The 16,073-nt window shown below is 36.8% G+C and overlaps 1 long non-coding RNA gene across 1 annotated transcript; it reads left to right on the top strand.

The window, feature by feature from the left end:
* Window positions 1-1,243: 1,243 nt before the first annotated feature.
* On the top strand, window positions 1,244-2,838 carry LOC148184137 (uncharacterized). The gene is made up of 3 exons (XR_015772642.1): window positions 1,244-1,375; window positions 2,214-2,260; window positions 2,714-2,838. It is a non-coding gene; the product is annotated as an uncharacterized LOC148184137 (long non-coding RNA).
* Window positions 2,839-16,073: the final 13,235 nt, after the last annotated feature.

Genomic DNA, 16,073 nt, shown 5'->3' with positions numbered 1-16,073 from the left:
ACCATAGATTACTTTCATGGCTATCTTCAGTTCAGGAGTGGTACCTGATTTACAAATAGATCCCATTTAAATCATATTAGTTAAGTCACATTTGACTCCCAAATGTAAACTTTTAAATACCGATACCAATATCAATATCTCTCAATCTATACATGTATTTATATCTATATCTAGATCAATATCATCTATCTATCTATCTATCTATCTATCTATCTATCTATCTATATCAATATCTATATCTATATCTATATCTATATCTATATCTATCTATATCTATCTACTCTAGCATGTATTCATGAACTATGCTTTTCAAATTAGTTTCAAGACAAGGTTTGCCTTAGGGTGATTTCATCTGTGAGTGGCTGAGACATCAGAAGGTGGTGCTAGGCAACTATGCTTACACCAAAGAGTTTTTAGCAGTTGACATTTATTGTGCTGAAGCTTCTGGATAAAAAACATTAAGTAATATTAGCTACAAGTCATCAATGTTCTGCTGATTCTGGATTTATGTTTTCTAGTTTGCTGAAGTCAGAAAGTATCATTTCCTTTTCTAGTAGAGATATGGATGGAAGCTTGGTATAAATATGATGGAGGTGAGATGATGAAGGAGAATATTCTCAAGACTTTTTTGCAAACTGTGAGATGATCTTCACAATTAGTAAGTCTTCCTTACTAGAGAACCTTCTGGTCAGGTGGGTTATCAAGTTTTGAGCTCCAACAAAAACATATTTTGCTTTTCAGCTGGACAAAAACTGTGTCTTCACCTCTTAGAGGTAGTACTATTTTGGCCATCTACTGTTGCAGTACGTGTTTGTTTTATTAGTTTGTAGGTAGTTGTTTATCTTTTATTGTTAATGGTTTATTCCTGTGTTACCCCCGTTCCTCTCAAGTTGGTTTATCCCTGAATGTTATCCCCTCCCCTGAAGCGTCCATTAGTGTAAACCCAACCCTTTATTCCCGAACCTTCCCTGCCTGTCAAGGCAACCCTGCCCCTTTCCCTATCAATCATTGTAAACCCTGCCCTTTGCTCTGGATCCTTCCCTGTCAATCCCCTAACTCTCAATGTCCCATTGGCCCATGTGACCTGTCCTCTCCTCCCCTACATGTCCATTGGTTTTTACATTGTAATCCCCTCCCCATACTCCACCCTCAAGGGTTCCCTCCCCCTGCCTTGTTGTGCTAGAAAATCCCGAGCGCAGGTGTGCTTGGGGTTGTTTGGTCCCTTAGTCCTTCCAGTCAGTGATCTGCTCCTTGCAGGAACCTCACACTGAGAGCTTCTTCCTCTTCATTTATCTGTTCCTTGACTGCAGCTGATAATCCTGCCTGTTGAGCACAAAGCTCAAAAGGTTCTACCTTTGATGCTGATAAAGCCAAGGTAGTTCCCCACACCTGGTGCAGCTGCTGAGGTGTGCAACCCTGCTGAGCTAGCCTGGGCTCCAGCAGAACCACGCTAACCTACTCCTTCTGAAAACTAAAATAATCTAATGACAGCATGAGAACTGATAGCTGCATTCTGCTTTTTGTTCTTTTTCTTTAGCTGTTCAAACTTGGGACTACCTATTTAAGTCTTTATATTTTAATTTTGCAGCTATCAGGTGTCAATATGTCTAATTAATCATTAAATAAATGCAGAAAAGTCTTATAAGACATATAACTGTATAATTTGTCAAGGATTTTAACCTGTTTCACATGGTCTATTAGAATGGTCTATCCTTTGGTAACTTTCAACATGAAGATGAGTGCATGATTGTAACCTACTGTATTCCAGCTTTTATTTAGAACAGATTTTGATTTTTAAAATGTCAGATGATAGCTTTTCCTGTTCAGGGAACTCCGTGTCATGGCTGTACAAAGCTCTGCTGTCTTTCTGGCCCACTAGTCAAACTCTGACAACCATAGTTCTTACCCACTGTGATTTCGTGTAGTGATCTGGTTATTTGGTTTTTTTCTTACTGATCTCTTTACAGTTAATCCAAAGGAATCCCTACTTCTGCTAGAATCTTATACCTCTTTGTACAAAAAGTAGATTTTTGCTGTGAGAAGTTTGCTTTGTCTAAACTTTCCTCAGTGATCTAGAATCCAGTACTTAACAGTCACCAAATGGTCAGCAAATGCTCTTAATTCCATGCTATTATGTTTGTGTATAAAGTAGAAACTGCAAACACTGAACTCTGTGTGGCATAGTACCTAGTCACTCACAATTTTTCTTTTAGGTCATGGTGCCGTGGGTAACTTTTCCAAAATCATAAAGTCTCCTGAGGTGAGTGCTGTGCTTGTGAATGCTGGACACTGTAAGGTGCAGTATGAAGTTGTCTCATATCTGTGAAGATCTCATCTGATAGACATTTCTCATGGCTGTATTCAAGTAGCATTGAAATCACCACATTGCATTTGATTTATTATGAAAAATTGTGCTCAAGATATTCACATTTGTGTAGTGGTTGTGGTTTTGTGGCTTATAACCTCAGTTAACTTCTCAAGTTGACTGTAATGAGGTAAATTCTTTTATCTAGGAATGTGTCTGCTAATCTTAACTATGTAAAGTATTCTCCATTCTGTGATGGTGCTGGGCAAACAGCTAAAATAAGGAATATGTAGACATTACTTTGTTTTTTCTTCATGGCATATATGCCTTGGAAAGCTCAAATTAGTTAATTCCTGGTTATTAGTGGTGTTTGCCTTTATCTGTTCTATTTGCTCTCACCTTCTTTAGGTCACTCTTTAGGATGCATTTTCTAACTCTGGGCATCTCTGAGAACAGATCTCTTGCAGCTTAGCAGTGCTTTATCAAAGACTGTCTCAAGTGAGCAAAAATAAAGTGCATCTCATATCCAGGTACTGTGTACGTATTTTTGATATTTTTTCTTGCTGCCCTAGGCTATTAGGGCATCCAGTATCAAACCCTGGACCCTTCTCTGCTGTGCAGTGTAGTAGCCCTTGCTACCTTTGCAAATTTAGGCAGCCCCTTGACAGTGTTTCAAATGAAAAGTTGACAGATGATCAATGACACACTGCACTCTCATATGTTTTCATATTAAAAAAACCCCAAACTATTGTTTCAAAACAGCAAAACGCTTTTATCTCATGAAGAAACTTCAATGGCTCTATGAAAGATCTTATTGCTTAAAAAGTTGGTGAGTGTGCCCATATGTTTTTGTATGATTCTTTTATGAAGCTGGCCAGTGATGATGAAATTAGCATGTTTTGATCTATATACAAGTTGTTCATAAAGAACTTGAAAGGAGTAGTTAGGAAAATCCAAGTGCTGAAACATTTAAGATGTACTTTCTGGTCTCACTTTTGTGTGATTGTCAGCCAGGGACTATCATGAATAAGGTAGCTTGCCAATTGCCTGACATAGATACAATATTTATTGCTGTAGTGGGGATTTCCTATCAGAGATCTGAAGACAGACTTTTATACTTTGTTTCTCCTAGGTAACTTATTCAAATCACCAGAAGAAATCTGATAGTAAGGTAAAAATAATCAAAAGAAATGTATTTTTGGTCTTTGGGCTCATTTGAACTTCATTCTTTTTTTGTTCAGGTTTTCCTTCACATAGCTGGAAAAAGGTGAAGGAAATTGGCTCATGTTTTGCTGTTCTATACAAAATTCATTACTGTTTAATGATATTAAAATTAATGTATTTTGCTACTGACTAATGAGGTATAAGATTATTTTTTATTCATGCTATTAGGAAGTAGATATATACAGTTTTTCAGGAAATTCGTCTCTTTAAGTCTGTTAGAAATATATGGGAATAATCATCTATTCAAATCATAGTTGGCTAATATTTCTGCTTCTCTTTTCCTAAGACTCATATAGACAGTGTTTTAAAGCACTAAGAATGACAGGAGGGGGTTAACATATTTGGAGCTATTCCCAGTCCCATGTCCCTACTATTCACAGAAACTATGCTTTCCAAGCAGTTGAATCCTTCCAAAGGTTGATCGGTCAGTCATCAATTTTTATTCTGTATACTTAACCTCCTGTTTTCCTTTGTAGAAACATTCACCTCCATGAGCAAATCAGGTCTTCCTAATTATGCATTTTTACATTTTTTTTTTGGAAACTATAGCCTTAATTACTTGTTCAACCAGAATCTCCTGTGTCATTGGAGATACCTGGATTCTTCTGATGAAGGTTATGCTCCTGTTGCTTGTATTATTTAGTGTTCAGTGTCAGAGGCAGCTCTGGATTTTGAGCAGCTGCACTCCTGCTTTTACATCTTCCCACTCCAAAGGAAGGCTCTGCCTTGCCTCCCAAGGCATGCCAAATCCCTCACCACAGAAGTGTGGCTACCTTCGCCTGCAGCACTAGCGCTGCTCCTGCGCGAAGAGGCACGGCTGAGGCAGGCGAAGGAGCAAGGCTGGGACATGCAGAGTGCCTCACTGTGCAGAGGGGTGAGGGCAGCAAAGCTGCAAAGGCAGGCAGAGATAAAACTGCTTTCCTAGTGTTTAGCCCTTGGTTATATAGCTGGGAAGGAGGATCAGAAACTGTCTGGTCTGACACAGATCTCATTGGCTGCCTGTCCTCAAGAGGCAGATCAATTTTTTGCTTTGAAGAGCATTCAGTAGAATGTTCACTTTCCATATTCTCTGAGCTACAGCACCTGAGGCCTCTGTGTGGTGCAGGTTTTTGTAGTGCTGTATTTTATTTGCCAGCTAAATAGTGAAAAGTGATTAATGGCAAACATGGTGTTTTTCTTGCACTCTACAAACTATATGGGGAACACAAGTTTATTTGATAGGGAATATTGATCAAACTGTAATTTTATAGTCATGGGGTTCTTTTGTCATCAGTGTCCGATTATACAAAAACCTAAAGACACTATATATTCTCTTCTGGTCTGGTACATCAACTCATAGATAAAACAAACCATCAGAGTTATTAAATGCTGTACTTTTTCATGTCTACAGTTTGCACTTAAAATTTCCTAAATCACTTTGATTACTCTGTAATACATTAAAGTTTTCCTAATATTAAAAATTAAAAAGTTTCAAATTAATGTTTTATTTTGAAGCATGAATATATTAGTATTCACACAAATGTGAGACTATTGTGCTTCAAAACTGAGTTTTTATTTGATTGTGTCCAATGAGAAGACAAATTTTGTCAGAAGGTATTTCACCAGGAAGGCATGAAAGGACAAACTGCAGAGCCATTAGGAACAGTTTCAGCTTCACTGGGAACTTTAGCCAGCTTTGATGCATCATTGCAAACTCACAAAATATGATCTGCAATTTCTTCTTCCTTTAATCATCATCATCCTGCCTTTCATCTTCTTAAAGACCTCAGTTTAAAAGTTATATTTCTGCTAGCTAGGTTAACGATATCATGGTAGAAAAAGTAGAGTTCCTAACCATGTAGATCAGAAATAAGAGGAAAAGATTGGAAGAAATATTTTTTCATATACTATAATTACTGGGATAACTATTTTCTTCCTTTATCTGCATATTTTCTTTCTATTTTTAGTGCACTTACATTATGTCATCACATTATGTGTAGTCTTATTGCTCCCAAAGGGCCAATAATAATGTCAATTTGCTGCTTTCTAATTTCCTGGAATTGAGTATCTTGCCAATAAAGTGAAGCAGAAAATTAAATTAAGAGAATCCTATATTTTTAATGAAGTTTAAAAGAAAAGTGGTGGGCAAAAAATCATGCCATTTTAAATAGAGAAAAGACCAAGAGAGCACAAAGGAGGTATTTCTATCAGAGACACAAACTTGTGGCCAAATCTGTGATTGCCTTATACTGGTGCACAACACTGGTAATTAAAAAAAAAAAAAAAAAAGGAAAACATGCAAATTTCACACAGGTGGGAAAAACCAATCAGCTCAGATAGGGTGTAAAAATAACAAGTAGCCTGAGGTAGGGCTTTGTAGCACATCTGCTGTAATTCTGTACTGCGCAGAACTCCACCTTTCACAGGAAAGCTTTCCCAGCCTTCAGGGTAAATGCCAGTAAAGGACATGGCATTTTGATAATGTGGCTTTCCAGAGGAATAGATGCAATTCTAAAGAACCAGAGATCCTTAAAATTCTTGTCTCGTCATCCATTATTTGAAAAATAGAAATCCCTTAAGGAATATTGTGAGACAAAAGCAGTCCACTTTAGCACACTGCCTGAGACTTCTGAGCATGGAAGGACAGTATGATATTAAGGAGGATGCTGTCTCTTATCAGGCACCTGCAGTATTAGTCCTGTAACCTTTAAAAGTACAATCCAAAGGACCAGTACATCAGTAACCATGTTGGCATCATGTATACTGCAGAGAGAGAGAGAAATAAACCACATTTTTAAACTGGGAATTATTTTTTCCCAGTAAAAGTGCTGCTTCTATCAGAACAACTGATGACAAAGAAATAATGAAGAAGAACTAGTATAGGTCTTTACTATCATTTTCCTCCAGCAAGACTGAAAGCCTATTGACAGAAAGTATAAAAGTATAGATCTGCATGGATGGAATGACTAAAATGCTGAACAGACTTTGTAAGTGGAAATTGAGTATGTTTTGGTGGTAGAATTTATTCCCAGACAAGAAAAAAAAAAAAAAAAAGGCAGCATCTGGGGCATTTGAGAACAATCTGTATCCTGAAGAGAAGCATACACAGAGCATGAATCATTTTTATTAGCAGTTTCCCCTATGAACAGTGATGCCAGGTTGAATGAGTCTCTCCATCAATCTCAATATCCTACACAATATCCAATGCCAGATATGAAGGACAGAAGATGTGACCAGGACAAGCATAATGATACTTTCCTAGCACAATTCTTTCATCCTCCAACTTCTTGTTTTACTTCACTATCAGTCATACCAAATATTTAGTTGTTATCTTAGATTTAGTATCCTTTAACACAAAAGTCCTCTTTTTTTTTTTTTTTTTTTTTTTTCCTTTTCTTCTCTGTTTTAATACTCCTGCCTTCTTGACAGATGTATCAAGGGAGGAAAGGAGTATAAAGAAATTAGGAAAGAAAATCTTGGATATGCTTTCAGTTCTAGAAAAATAAGATTTTCTCAAAAGTAAGGTAGCAAGTCTTTGGTCTATGGATTCAGATTTTAGTGTAGCAAAGGGGCAGTATAGATATCCATGATACAAAAGGAATAAATTATCATTCTTGACATTGTGAAAGCTCTTTAAAGGAACTTATTAAAGAAGTTTCAAACTTCTGTTTGGAGCTGACTTGAGTCTTAGCTGTCCTAAGGATCAAGAAAATATAAATATTGTTTAAAATCATAATTCCTCTGATTACACTGATTTCTGGAACACAGGTTTCTTGAATAGATCATAGAAGTTAAAGATGATGGTAAATAATGTTTTATTTATTAAAGGAATAACTTTTTAACAAGTAGAATAATATCTTGATTCAGTTATCAACACCTAGCATTTAATTTTAAGATACACTTCCAGATGTAAGACTTGACCATTCCAGCATGTATATAGACATGTACAGTTTATCATGTAGAGTAAGATCAACTGCTTTCCTTGGGGAATATAAAATTATATGTATAAAAGAATATAACACTTGTTTTTGAATGTAACACTGCCATCTAATGAAATAACTGTAAATTACATGAAAGCATTTCATGTTTTTGTAACCTGTTTTTGGAGATATAATACAGGATATAACTTCATTATTAATAGCATTTTAATAATAAGAAAATAGTACCCTTATCAATTACTTACTTATTAATATAAAAAGTCAGTAATGGTTATTCATGTTAATAATTAATAGTATTAATAATTATATTTTGAAGTTAGAATAAGCTGATTATATGGCAAGCAGCTGGAAGAAAACCTTGTCATATAGATGATATTTAAATAAAACTGTGAAGTAAATAAATACAATGAATAAGGTTTTATCTGAATATTGGCAGGTAAAATCCCAAATTAAGTGAAACTTCATTTCACGTGTCATAATAGATTTATTTTCATATGGGTTATATATAATCCTAAACACAGTATTTACACTGCTGGAAGTTTTTTTTTTTTGGCCAACTAAATCACATAAGGTCCTAAATGACTTTTGGGGATGAAGATACAGGGAGTAGAGTCTCCTGGAACCTGTTTGCAGATATGCAGTGTAGTTCTTGAATGAACTTGAACAGTCACTAAGGGAAAATCCTTCCCTACATCTATCTGCATGGAATTACTCAAGCACAGCAGCGCTGCTATGTGGGTGTTGAAGCAGGGTAAGGGGATCCCCTGAGGGTTCCTAGTGCTTCATTTCATGGGACTGTTGGAGGCCAGCTGGGTACCAGCCCTGTTTGGATTTCCCCTGTAGTGGGGGTGATTCTGGGGATCTTAGGATGCTTCTAAGCAGCTTGGTGGCAGTTCTGGGTGTAGGGCTGAGCATCTCAGCACATGAGAAAGACTGCGCGTAAGTCCGCTCTGCACTGTGCTGTGGGCTTACGGCAAGTGGGCTTTCAGTCTCGGTTTAATTTCTAGTTATGAACTTGGTTAAAAATAGTCCTTTTCTTGCTCCACTTCCAGCTATGGCAGTGCTAATTGGGAGCAGCCTTGTTGGTTGTTTAACAAACCCCACTGAAGAACACCTGAAGATACCAAAACACTTCACTATAGACAAATAACATTTCTGAAGTGTCTATTAATGCACTACAGTGTGTTTTACTGCAGAGTGCAACCATTAGTATTTATTTTACAGTCTCAGTTGATATTATGCTAACATGGCCAGGTCATAAAATGGTCATATAGCATGACATTTTATTCTGATATGACTATGTCGTAAGAGTAAAAGCACTTGATATTTCAACAGTGTTTGCGATGTCATCTGGCAGCTGAAATTTGACATAGACAAAGGGGAAAAGGCACATACACTAGCAAGTAGTATAGTCTCACCAAGTCTGAGATCTGGCTTTTCAGTGAATGAGAGCATCTTGTTGATTTTATAGAACATGAGGATCTTCACACAAGGAAGATCAAAGGGCTGCATTACTTCTCAATACATAAGTTTATGGGACAGATGGAATTCACTCAGAGAGACCCATGACACTCAGGGCCAAATTATCAAAAGTTTCAGACACTAAAACCTATTAGTGTGTTCAAACCTTTATTCCAACACTGTCAGCACTTTTAAGCTTTATTTAAAGCATCAGTCTACAATTTAACTACTGCCAAAGTTCAAATGGAGGTTAAAAGGATGGGCTAAAAGGAGCTGACAATTTCAAAAGAAATTTTGGGTTGCCTTTTCTTTGTTTCCACACACATATTGTCAAACTTTTGGATATAATTTTGTTTAGCAAGGGAGAAATTAATATTCCTGTGAAGTGTACCAAAATATCTTTGGTGAGGTAATAACGATTAAAATCCTCTGTGTCCTTGCCTCTGTAATGCTGGAGCATGAAAAACACTCTTTGCTGTAACACTGTTGAAAACATTTCAGCAGTCTTCATCAAATAATTACCAAATACACTCAGGAAGAAAGGAGGGGTGAACTCTCCGTCTTAATAGCAGTCTGTCAGATTCCTTAAACTCCATATTTGCCCATGTTTTGCTTGATAATGGATTCTAGTGCTCTGGTAAACTCATCTTTTGAGGGACTCTCTGGTTAGGATTCCTGCTTTGTGTCTAGAAGTGTTAGACTCCATGCTCTGGAGTTACCATTCAGTGGGTTTTAACTCTGAACACGTAGTTCCTCAACCACAGTGACTGGTCTTACAAGCAGATGGTTTTGCTCTTCTACCCTTTCAAAGGAGTAAGATCTGGCATTGTAGCTCCTTTAAGTAATGTAACCTAAGGGGACCCTTTTCCGTATGCCCAGTATTTATGGAGAAAAGACATGAAGCTGAAGTTGGCTGTTTTACAGTATCTATCACAAGAATACACAAACTCAGATCACATAATAGAAACCACATGGGTGTTCAGCCTCAGATTCCTCATCATTTTTGAGCACTCCAATACTCTTACTAAGAGACTGTTATCCTCTGCTCTTCATTCAAATGGCTTCTTTTGTGGAACAGCCTTTCTCAAATTGCTATTGAGGAACCTCTGCATTGAGGACTTTCTGTGAATTGCTTCCTGACCCATATGAAGTGATGAAAATTCATCCTCAGGGTATTAATTTCTTAATTTATTCCCTTCTGGCATTCAGACTTGAAAATTATGTTACCTTAAATGATAGCCAGCTCTTCATGTAACTGAAGTGTCATTTTAATCAAGAAGGTCTGAAGAGCTCTTGCTTAGTAGTTCTTTAGGTAATTTTTTTTACATGGAGGTAAAGATGAAAAAAATACTGATAAGCTTCACACTGAAACCCAGTATAGTTCCTGGTATTACATGGGATCACTTATTTTTAAACATGAAGAATTTCTACCAATGCTTCCAACAAAATCACAGGTCCTGCTGCTGCTTCATTGGTGTGATCATTCTTTAGTATAATTTAGGTGTGGGCAAAAGGCATAGTTTGCAGTTATAGTTGTACTTTGTTGAGTCCACCCTTTCCACCTCAACCCTTCTTACCACTGTAAGTAGAACTATCTCCCATATGCAATATCCCATGTTATTTCTGTGTGCAGTGATAGGTTTTGAATTCATTTGGCACTTTCCAAGCAGTAATGAAAGACACTAGAAGATGTTTTTTTGCATTAAATAGTGAAGGAAGCAGAAAGTGACATCAACTTAAAATGACATATTAGCTGCACTTGCTGCACAAGTTTTCAGTTAGGTAAAATGCTTTTATTGACAATGGCAATTACCCTGTGTGGACTATCTTAAGGGTGACTGAGGACCCAATAATATGAACCTGATCTTCAGTATTATTTACAAAACAAGAAAAACCATCAAATGTTCTTCTTTTTGAAGAACTGGGGAATATTAAAATGTAAGAACTGCAACATGGGCCCTTGTTCATTCATTTGTGACTTTAAGGACAAGCCTTCTGCACATCAGCATGTACACTCAGTGCTTATGGACTGCCAAAGCAGACCCAGTATATACCTGGGCTCAGCTTTGGCTGGATGGTCTTTAATTAAATCGTTGCAGCCTCTGAAATGTAGGGAGAATGATTAGACAACTCATGTTTTTTTGCAGCATATGCCTGGTCAGATACCACTATGTAATAATACAAAGACACAGAAAACAGTTCCATGCAGCCTGTATGATTTTTTTTCCATAAGTTTGTAGCCATAAATAATCCTTTCCAGTTATTATTAAAAAACCTGTCAGGCTAGACAGCCCTTCCAAACAAAAAATAATATTTGATACATTTTGACAAGAAGGTAGAGTTTTGTTTCTGTTTTAAAACTGTCTTTTAAAATCTGTTCGGTTGCATCATGCTATTACAATTCTCGCCTATTATAAGCAAGGAATTTGAGAATGAAGATGAAAGAGTTAAAAACTATCAAGCAGGTGTGTTGGTTAGCAAAGGCTTTAGCTTACTTCTTGGCCCTCACACAGTGCAGGTGTTAAACATCAGCATTTTCAACCTGTTTGATATCTAGGCTTTTGTGTTTGTCATCTGGGGACTTTTACATTAAATCTGTAGGAAAACCCCCCATTGCTTTGTTGTTTTGGCGGAATAGGATAAAACAGAATTTATTTCTCACTGGTCTTAAGTTTAAAAAGACTAGCACAGTTAACAGTCTGTCAGTCTAAGAAGTAGAGGGTTTTTTAACTTGATAGTTTATGTTATTGTAGATCATCCCCTATACAACAACAACCAGCAACCCAACAATTAATGCAATCTACAATTACTGATAAGTAAGAAAAATGTGTCCAAAAATGCATTCATTTAATGCCTACTTTGTATATCTAAGCCTATAAATCTGATTGATGTGCTGGAAAAATGTAAAATGTTTTGGCTTTATGATAAAAATTCACTTCTAATTGAATTCTGTGTGCGATGTTAAAGAATAAATAATGATAGATATAAAAAACTCATGTAACTTTAAAATCTATTACATATGCAAAAGACTTTTTATATGTCCTCGTATGCAGATTTATGTACCTTCAATGTCAATAGAATCTGCACAGTAATTTCTTTTTCCCATCCAAGCAACTCTTAAGACATACAAAACCTACCATTGCTCTAACATCCATAAAGTAATGAACAAAGTATAATAAGGCCCTCTGAATAATTATAAAACTTAATCAGCAACTGGTTTACACCCTTCCTCTTAAGAGTGCTAACTTATTTTGAGTAGCTGATTTCTCATGCAGTTGTTGCTCGTGACTGACTTTGTTTTGCATGGAGACCATTCAGAACAGAGACTTAGACTGAGTTTCAGACATGTTTACTTTCCCTCAGGAATTTCCCTGAAATTGCTTGAACCAGTCTGATAATGAAAATTGTTAGAAAGAAAGTACAATCCTTCCACTTGTTCCCAAACTGAGTTCTTCAAAAACTTTCCAATTTGTACTAGAATTATTGGCTTGGTGTGGAAATGGTTTTCAGGACAGCTTCCTTGTATTTCTGGATGATAGAGCAGTATGAAAAGCAGGGAACTGGTTACTTCTTCTCAGACACTAGGAGTAAAGATGTCAATCTGCCTCTGTGAAAATTATGGAGTTCTCTTTTTCTCAGTAATTTCCATTGATTCCAAGATGATTAATTTTGACCTTAGTCATTCATCAAAACCTTTCAAAATGTTAAGCAGTAATTACACATATCTATATATGATATATATATATATATATATATATATATATATATAATTGTATTACATACACACATCTGTATTTTAGCAGCAAGAAGAAAATAGTGATACTTTGCTGCCATTTATTCTATTTGTAAACACCCAGATGGATTCCCCTTCTTAAATCCCAAATAATACTTGTAGTAATACAGAACAATGTTTTGGGAACTAGTTCACACTTAGCCTTTTTTTTACTCATCAAATGCTGTTTCAAATGTATGCAAAATAATTTCCTAATGCATTTAACAATAATAGACAAGAATTTCATGGTGTCAGTATGTTTCTACACTGTTACTGCAAAACACAGGAAAATACTCTTATGTGAGGTCACATTCTATAATTTCCTCTCTGTATCACTGAACCAAATTGAAGACTATGCTATATATCTTACTGGAAATCTATAAAGCAATGCATTTGCTCCTTGAAAATCAGTTATGAAGTCTGACAAATCATCACACCAGAAGTTACTTTGTATGTGGAAGATTTTATCAGCTGTGTCATAAGCTCAAAGCACTTAGAGTGGTTAAACTTGACTTTCTCTCATTTTATTGGGATGCTTTTACTGCATTATCTCATCATGCCAATACTTGGCTTGGACTTGGAGAGAGGAAATTTTATTTATGATCCAGTTCTCTTAAATCTTTTTAGCAGTTACTGTAATTTTGTGTTTCCATAACACACTTCACAGCTTTAGTGAAGATGCATTTTATCATATCAATGACACTGAAAGGATCAGTCTTTAAAACAAAGAAATTACCTTGATACAGCAGTGTCTGCCTGGAACCCATACAGATGTCAGTGATACTTCACTATTCATTTTGGTAATGATAACCAGCTGCCAGTTTATTGTCTGGTATAGTCGTCCATTTGGGAATCATCCCTCTCCTCAGATAATCAGGCAAGTTGAACAATTGTTCTATATTAGCAAACTCATTTATTGCCTTGTGAAACCTAAATTGAAAGTTGCAAATGTTGTGTTTTGAATCACTTTCATGTCTGAACATGACTGACACAGAATGACTTCATTAACTTTCAGTAAAGAGCATTAAAAAAAAATTCAAGACTGAGTTCAGGTGCCAAAAGGGGTGTACTCTTTGTTGTTAGAATAGACCTGGTTTTTGTGTTGACAGACATAAATATTTCTATTTTATTAGACCTGGTAGTTTGGTAAAAAAGCTTCCAAAAATATGTTGATTATTTTTGATTTTGAACACTTAGGAATACTTTCTGAATTGCTGAAGTTGAGAAACAGCTAAGAAGAAAGAGACAGTGGATTTAAAGACTGGAGAAAATTTAGTATTTGAAAATATTAGGAAATTCAGGATTGGAAAATAGCAGAAAGTAAAACTTGTGTAGTTTTAAAGTGGTCTGAGAGTTACCAATTAAATTTTTGCTTATCTACATAGGAAGAAAAATATTAAGGTACAATAATAATAATCATTTTTAGACATTGTTTCTTCAAAAAGCAAATATCAAAGAATGGGAAATGTTTCACTTAGGTATGCTTTAAGAAATATTCAAATGTATGGTTACCATAGTCTATTCCTCAGAATCTATTTTCTTCTGACTTCTCCTAGCAATAGCCTAAAATCAGTCATAAACTCTAAAACAACTTTATTGACAAATCATATGAATTCTTACCATAAGTGCTGAAGAAAAAATATTAAAGAAAAGTAGATTAATGCCTTTAGTTACTGTGCTGTTACTAAAAGAGAAGGTGGCTGCTGCAGTTTGTTCTCAGGATACCTGTAAAACATATATGTTTTCAAAAAACAGGGAATATAATACTGTTTGTACAAGTACACAAGATGATGCATAATCCAGCTGTGAATAACTACAAATGAGACCTTCTCACCTTCTACCCTTCCCTCCTGTTCTTTGAAGATATATATTGTGCATCCCCACATCTTCAATGTGTTGTGTGATCTGGTAGATTGTAATCTAGCTTCAGGTTTCTGATATGCAGTCAAGAGGTGGCTAATCTGGTTTTGATGAGTATTGTATTGAACATAAGCTAATAAAGGGACACTTGACATGGCCAAATGTTTTTCCACATTATCGATTGGCTAGAAGAAAGATAATGAAATTGAAACGAAAGCAGTTTATGTTTAATAGATCTAATATCTCTGAGAACATACTGTAAAAAAGTATTTGCCTTTATGTGTGCATATTAGATGGGAAACCTGTTTTCTTACTTTGCAAAAGATGGTCAGTATTCCTTTTTGACAGCTGCCATGGTGCTATGAAAGTCCCTGCGTTTGCCTGGCCAAGGTTTGGTTGTGGGGGTGCTACAGGGGTGGCTTCTGTGAGAAGCTGGTGGCAGCTTCCTCTGTGTCCAGCAGAGCCAATCCCTGGGTGCTGGTCAAGGCTGGGGCAATTAGAAATGGTGGTAATGCCTTTGTGATAACATATTGAAGAAGAAAATAAATAATGTTTTTGCACAGTTGTAATTGTGGCCAGAGAAAAGAGGCACGGCTGTGCAGACACTGAGGTCAGTGGAGAAGGAGAGAGAGGAGGTGCTCCTGGTGCCAGAGCTGAGATTCCCCCACAGCCCATGGTGAGGCAGCTGCCCTCTGCAGCCCGTGGGGGTCTGTGGGGATGCAGAGACCCACACCAGAGCGAGTGAGTGCCTGAGAGCAGGCTGTGACCCTGTGGGGACCTGTGGAGAAAGGACCCCACACTGGATCAGCCTGTCCGTGAAGGACTGCACTCCATGGGAAAGTGAGCCACACTGCAGCAGTTTTGGGAGGACTGCTGCCCATGGGGTGGACTCACATTGGACAAGTTCATGGAGGGACCCCGTGCTGGAGCAGAGGAAGGACTCCCTCTCTCTTAGCAGCAGGAGAAACAGTGTGTGAGGAACTGACCATAACCCCAATCTCCTGTCTCCCTGTACTGCTAGGGGAGGATGTAGAGCTGGGAAGGAGGAAGGGGTGAGGGTAAGGTGTTTTGAAGGTTTTATTTTAATTCTCATTATCCTGCTCTTATTTTGTTAATAATAGAGTCAATATCTCTTAATTTTAGCCCTTTTTGCCCAGAGTGGTATTTGGTGAATGATTTTTCCTGTTCCTTATCTCAACTCATGAAACCTTCATTATATTTTCTCTCCCCTGTCCAGCTGAAGAAGTGAGTGATTGGCTTTGATGGGTGCCTGGCATCAACCCACTGCAAGTGAGATATTATTTATGGGTACTAATCCTAAAAGAGGAGCTAATTAATTAAAAGAAATTAGGGGGTAGAGGAAAGATATGCAGTAACTAAAGGCTTAATGAGAACAGCAAATAGGATTTGTTTTAAAATTCCCCCAAACAAATTATTTTGATCCAGCCTGCTAAAGGAAGGATGTACCTGGTTTTCCCAAAGCCAAGGCTGAGAATGAATTTTCTGCCTTCCTGAGAAGGTACTGCTTTTATTT

The sequence above is a fragment of the Pseudopodoces humilis genome, chromosome 6 (assembly GCF_049639895.1).
Source record: "Pseudopodoces humilis isolate 2021_Gansu_Grassland_sample_001 chromosome 6, ASM4963989v1, whole genome shotgun sequence".
NCBI lineage: Eukaryota > Metazoa > Chordata > Aves > Passeriformes > Paridae > Pseudopodoces > Pseudopodoces humilis.
The sequence above is the reverse complement of the archived record's forward strand: the minus strand, read 5'-3'. Positions and strand labels throughout refer to the sequence as shown.